This window comes from Megascapheus bottae, chromosome 1 (assembly GCF_031878675.1).
Source record: "Megascapheus bottae isolate mThoBot1 chromosome 1, mThoBot2.hap1, whole genome shotgun sequence".
In the NCBI taxonomy this organism is placed as follows: Eukaryota; Metazoa; Chordata; class Mammalia; order Rodentia; family Geomyidae; genus Megascapheus; species Megascapheus bottae.
In genome coordinates this window covers 69,059,177-69,065,416 of record NC_143509.1, presented here as the reverse complement: position 1 = coordinate 69,065,416, position 6,240 = coordinate 69,059,177, and the positions used below count along the sequence as shown (strand labels likewise).

The following is a 6,240-nucleotide window of genomic DNA, read 5'->3' as shown; positions in this document are numbered from 1 at the left end:
TATAGCTCCCAGCAGTTAATTTATTGATGCTTTAAATGTTTTTAAGCTTCTTATTGAATAGGTGGCCAATGAAATATAGAGTTGATGAAACACAGTCTTGTTTTCCATGTGCCTTTCAGGAATAACAATGGCATTTATTACTAATTTCCTGTGGGGTTTTCCTTCCCTTGTTATCTCTTCAATGCTTAAGTCTGAAACAGACAATATTTGCTGAAAACAATCTGTGGAAGGCACTACCTTTATTACTTCACTATAGTTAATCTCAATTAATTTGAAGTTATTTTTCATCAAATTCTACTTTTACATCCCCCAAATTTTACTTTTTTTTCAACTAGAAAACCTGGAGTCCTCAAAACACTGGATATATCCCAATCTCTCAGAGAATCTCTGAAGAACACTTAAAGTTACTTATAACCAAAGGCTTATATTACCTAATCCAGGGACTAGCAAATTACAGACAAGAGGCAAATCTGACCAGTGCTTCTTTTATTGGGCCTCCCTCACTCATTGACGTTTTTTCTATATATGTCTTTTGCAGCAATGCTTTCCCACTCAAGAGCAGAAGCTGCAAAAGACCAATGGCCTACAAAACCTGAAATAGTCACATCTGCCTCTTTACAGGAAATGTCTCTTCAGCTCCTAGAATGGGCCATTGAAATATAATCTGAAATGAGTACTAATACAAACTTGAAACCCCAAACCCTTATTTCTTACACCTTAGCAAAGAATAAATGTGCCAAAAATGTTATACAATCTGTGTATATTTTAAAGCATTTTAATAAACTATATATTTCTCAGATAAGCCAGATCTTTACAAATTCAAATATGCAGACCTGTAATAATTAACTTTTTAAAGTCTCCATCCCAATGGTCAAGGCCAAATGTAAGGAAATTGCAGAATCCAAGGACAAGAATTACCAAGTCTCACACCTGGAATAGACAGAGAATTAGAAAGGTAACAAAACCCATTGCCAGTTATTTCTCCATCTCTTTCTCTTTTCCAAACCATATAAGTACTGTTTGCCTGTTTATGATGATATATTTATGGCCCACAATCAATGGCTCTCACTGGTGAATGCTATCTGGCCTTATATATTTAGTATTGGGGCTGGTCACCCAGTCATAGGGTTGATTTTCTGGTCCAACACCTAATATACTATTGCTAAAGGAATGTATAAAAGTCTATGTCCCCCAAACTTGTGGAGGGTCAAATTCTTCAAGAAAGCTGTGTAAAGGAGTGCTTGTCATCTCTAACATGCCTTATTACAATGGTTGTCAATGTGATGGGAGTGGTGTCTATCTTTCAGAATAACTTCTGTAGTGGTCTGCTATTACTTATAGAAATGCACCATGTCTTTACACCAGTTTTGCTTATGTAGCTAAAAGGTAGAAAACTATGCACCATTTTGTGATTCATAGTAATTTATCATGCTAAGAAGAAAAAAAAGATTTGTTATTTGCAGATATATTTGGAACTAATGCAAACATGATAAATTTTGTTCCTTTAAAATACTTAATAGTATATATTTTTAAACTCCAACTGATAATTAAATAGCTCATTGACATGATAATTTGCATTACTTTGATGTGCAGTAATGTAACTTTTCTTTTGGCTCCTTATCCTGATCTACATATTTATTTTCTGTTTATTTCTTTTTTCTTTCTTTTTTTTCTTGCCAGTCCTGGGCTTGAGCTCAGGGCCTGAGCACTGTCCTTGCGCTTTCTCAAGTCTAGAGCCCTATCTCTTGAGCCACAGCACTACTTTCAGCCTTTTTCTGTGTATCAAACCTTGGTCTTCACGCATGCTAGGCAAGCACTCTTACCAATAGGCTGAACTCCCAGCCCCTCTTTCTTGTTTATTTCTTGTAATATTTGTGCTTTGCAAACCAAGAATCTAATAAATATCACAAATTTATTAGGACTATGGTACGACAAACTACCTCATCTGTTGATAGATTTTAATTATGTTATCTTGTCTCTATCTCATAACATAGCAATTTTCTAACACATTTGTAGGATTGTATTTATAGTGCAGAATAATCCACTTACAAATTCACATCTGAGGTTATAATGCTGACCTGCAAAATGAATAGTATACTTCTGCTATTCATTCTACAGCTAAGTATAACCACCAATTATTTTTCAATTGTTTTGATTGGTATAGTCTCTTTTGTACATGAAAATGATTATGCTTTCTTAGATGAACTTTTACTTCCATTATTCCTAGTGTGAAAAAGATTCATATTTGTCAATTAGATGATCATGTTAGTGGTGTTTTTTGAGATCAAATAACACCGTCTTCTGTAAACTTCCTTTTAGTTTATTTATTCTGTGAAAGAGACTGTGATTTTGGGACTGTGAATTTGTAAATATTACTGTGCACCTGCAATTTTCAAAGAAATTTTGTTAGAAGTTTAGTATACAAATAAATAAGATAGCGTCTTATTCATTTTTAGTGTCTGTCTTCTATTTGATAGGGAGACATGTTGAACTGTGACACATGTTACAACAGGCTTAGATGATGAATAAATACCATAAGAAAGCAGAAAGAATTTTTAATTACACTGGGATGGAGACAAGAAAATCTACACATGAATATAATCTTGAAGTTTAGACTTAAGGAAATTTTGTTGTTGTTGTTTTTGTTTTTAGCCAGCCCTGGGGCCTGAGCACTGTCCTTAGGCTATCTCAAGGCTACTACTCTACAACATAATTTGCGGCTCCTCTTCCAGTTTTTTCTCCGTGTGTGGTACTGGGAATCAAACACGGGGCTTCATGCATTCTAGGCAAGCACTCTACCACTAGGCCACCCTCCCAGCCCCATAAGGACATTTTTTTAAAAAGCAAAAACTATGAACTTTCCATCCCACAATCCGTAGCACTCTTCCTTTCCAACTTGGCCCCACAGAATGGCTCCCGCAAAGAAGGGTGGTAAGAAAAAGGGCCTTTCTGCCATCAACGAGGTGGAGACCTGAGAATATACCATCAGCGTTCATAAGCGCGTCCATGGAGTGGGCTTTAAGAGGCGTGCTCCTTGCGCATTCAAAGAAATCCAGAAGCTTGCCAGGAAAGAGATGGGGAACTCCCCATGGTGCATCCATACCAGGCTCAACAAAGCTGTCTGGGTCAAAGAAAGAAGGAATGTCCCAGATCAGATCCAGGCGTGGTTATCCAGAAAGCACAATGAGGATAAAGCCTCACCAAACAAACTCTGTACTCTGGCAACCTATGTTCTTGTTACCACATTCAAAAATCTGCAGATAGTCAGTGTGCATGAGAACTAACAAGTGAATGTCAAAACTATAAAATTGCTTTTTTAAAAAAAGAGAGAAATATGGGGAGATGAGGCCGAAATACTAAATTAACACTTTAGTCATTAAGACTGTCTAAAATAGCTTCAATACACTGATAAAGTAGGTGAAAAATAAGGTTGAATAAGTAAGACAGAACCATGATATAAATGGTTTAACATGCTACCAAAGGGGGACACTCAAATGTATGATAAAGACAATGAAAACACTGAAAGTCTGATTTGTAGACATACAGAAGTATGTATGGATTTTGGAAATATAAAATGTGTCTATCTGGAAGACCAATAAAATATGTATTCATTAGCCACCTAGTTTTCATCATTGTGTAATTCATATATTCATTAATCTTTTTGTGCCTTTAACAACTCTCAGCCCGTCAAGAATCCTGTTCCAAATGATCAGTTTCCCCCCTTCTTACTGGAATTCAAATTTGGTATGAATTTGAGTACACAGACACTCCATGTGTCCTCATATTTTCTATTTCTTTATATCTCTATACTACATTCTGCATAAGATTCTGTTCTGTCACTTTACTACTTCTGATGTAGGAGTATTTCACCTGTTTTTAAATTCACCTATTGAATTTTTTTTCAAGACTTGATTCATTTTCAGATCATCCTGATCATCTTTTGTCATTTTTTTCTTTAAATCCCTAATAATTATTTATGTATAAGCGTGGATAATATGCATAAAGCTTTCATCTATTTTTTATTTCTTCTGACTTTCTCAATATGTCTGGTTACTTTTTTTGATGATGAGGATGATGATCTAGTAGTTTTTTGTACTCAGATACGATACTTTTTTGAAGTCTGAATTGAAGGTACTTTTCTTCAATTAACATTTTCCAGATCTTATAGGAAGAGTACAATCTTGGTATCATTTTGAACTTAATTTCACTATATAGATGGTGTAAACTCAGGCTGTACCCTCCATTGGTCAATTTATGATTATGAATTCTGACAGGTGATTTTGTTATTCAGTCAGGAACAGAATATGAACTGTTCTTGGATTTCCCTTAGGAAATGAGGTGCAAGGTGGGTTTTTCATTGCTGTACTGAATAAGTATAATTTCTTCTCCATATCTACTTTACTCTAGATAGCACAGGCCATATCCTACTGAAACATAAGATGCTTCCTCAATTTGAGAGTACCTTGAACCTGTCAACCCTGTACTCCACAAAACCTTGACGTAGAAGTTCAAATTTAAAACATTTTGTAAATGTTGCCAAAATTAAAGATGTTGTCAGTGTCCAAGTTCATGCCTTCAATTAGTTTTAGCATCTGAGATTTCCTAACTTTTTTGTCATCTCACTGATACATTTAAATGTGTGTGTGTGTGTGTGTGTGTGTGTGTGTGTGTGTATCTACATGTGTGTGTATCTACTACCATTTCAGGTTTTTTGTTTGTTTGTTTGGGGTTTTTATTTGCCAGTCTTGGACTTGAGCTCAGGGCCTGAGCACTGTCCTTGGACTTTCTCAAGGCTAGTGCTCTACCTCGAGCCTCAGCACCACTTTCGGCTGTTTTCTATGTATGTGGTTCCGAGGAATCAAACCCAGGTCTTCATACATGCTAGGCAGGCACTCTACCACTAGGCCAAACTCCCCACCATTTTGTTTGTTTTATAGTGGAAGTGTCATTCCCTTCCAGGTTATCTAATCCATCATGACACTAGGTGTTCTTTGCATGTCTTCTCACATCTTTCCCACTAGGTCGAAAATAGTCTCCATTATACCACTTATCAACTTTTTTTCTTCAATTCCAGATTCACTTTTCATTGCCTGTTGTATAAAAATACAGTTGGCTTTTTAAATCATTTTTATTTGTAGCTGACAAAATGCTAAACTCTGTCAACAGAGGGCAGTGGAAAGACTGCAGGAGGAAGGGATTTTCTTTCTTATAATGTGTGCTACTTCAGCTAGTACCAGACTACAAGGCATTGTAATGACTTCCCAGATACCCACTTCCCAGGCTCTTGGAGGATTCTCCATCACCAGGCTCCTGAAAGCTCAGTCAACATCTCCAGTGTAGCAAGGAGAAGTCATCAGTCTCCCTAGCATTAGCTGGGACTGTTTCCTAGTAAAATGCACTCAGTGACTGAGACATAGCTTTTTCTTGCACCCTAGGGAAGGTGTTTACAGGACTTCTATGACAGCATCTTCTTTGCCCTTCACCAAGTCATGCCTATAACCTCTTCAACAAAGTCTCAAATCTGTGGCAGCAAGGATCAGGCACTTGTTCTGAGGAATTTGATCTCGGTGTTAGGGATGGGTAGGGATAGGCTCCTCCTGATACTCTTTTTTATATTATTTAGAGTTCTGTTGCATACTAGCTAATCCTTCATTAGTCACCTGTTGTAGTTTGTAATCCTTCATAGTAAATTGTCCCTGCTAATTGTTTCTTCAGTTTTTGTCTCTTGATTCCACATGAATATTTACATCATCACCCTGGTAATCGTCTTATATCTCAAGATTTACCTCCCTATTATAAGCAGTTAGGCTTAAATACATTACAATAAACAAATAAAATATTATTTTTAAGTACAAAAATGGCTAATATTGGCAGTTCCAAGTGCTTCCAACTCATATTTTCTGTGTAGTTCTCATGGCATACCACTCCCAGCACATATCCTACTAACTGAAAAATACCAATTGTTGAAATAATGTCATTTACTACTGGATTACAAATGTGGGAGCAATTTTAAGTATTTTATATCTAATGCCTAAATGCCTAATAAAATTCATAGTTAATTACTGTATGCTGAAAAAAATAAAATACGCTTTTTAAATTAACTGAATTCTAGGAAGAATTAGTTTCTCATCTTCAGTATCTTCCTTTTCTAACTGGGATCATTAACAGCATTTCTATCTAATTCTAAGATTTTTAGAATGGACTAAATGAGTATTTGTTATTACTTCCTTAGTACAGCTG

At 36.0% G+C, this 6,240-nt stretch overlaps 1 pseudogene; it reads left to right on the top strand.

The window, feature by feature from the left end:
* Nucleotides 1–2,889: 2,889 nt before the first annotated feature.
* Nucleotides 2,890–3,284, top strand: LOC150069395 (large ribosomal subunit protein eL31 pseudogene; annotated as a pseudogene).
* Nucleotides 3,285–6,240: the final 2,956 nt, after the last annotated feature.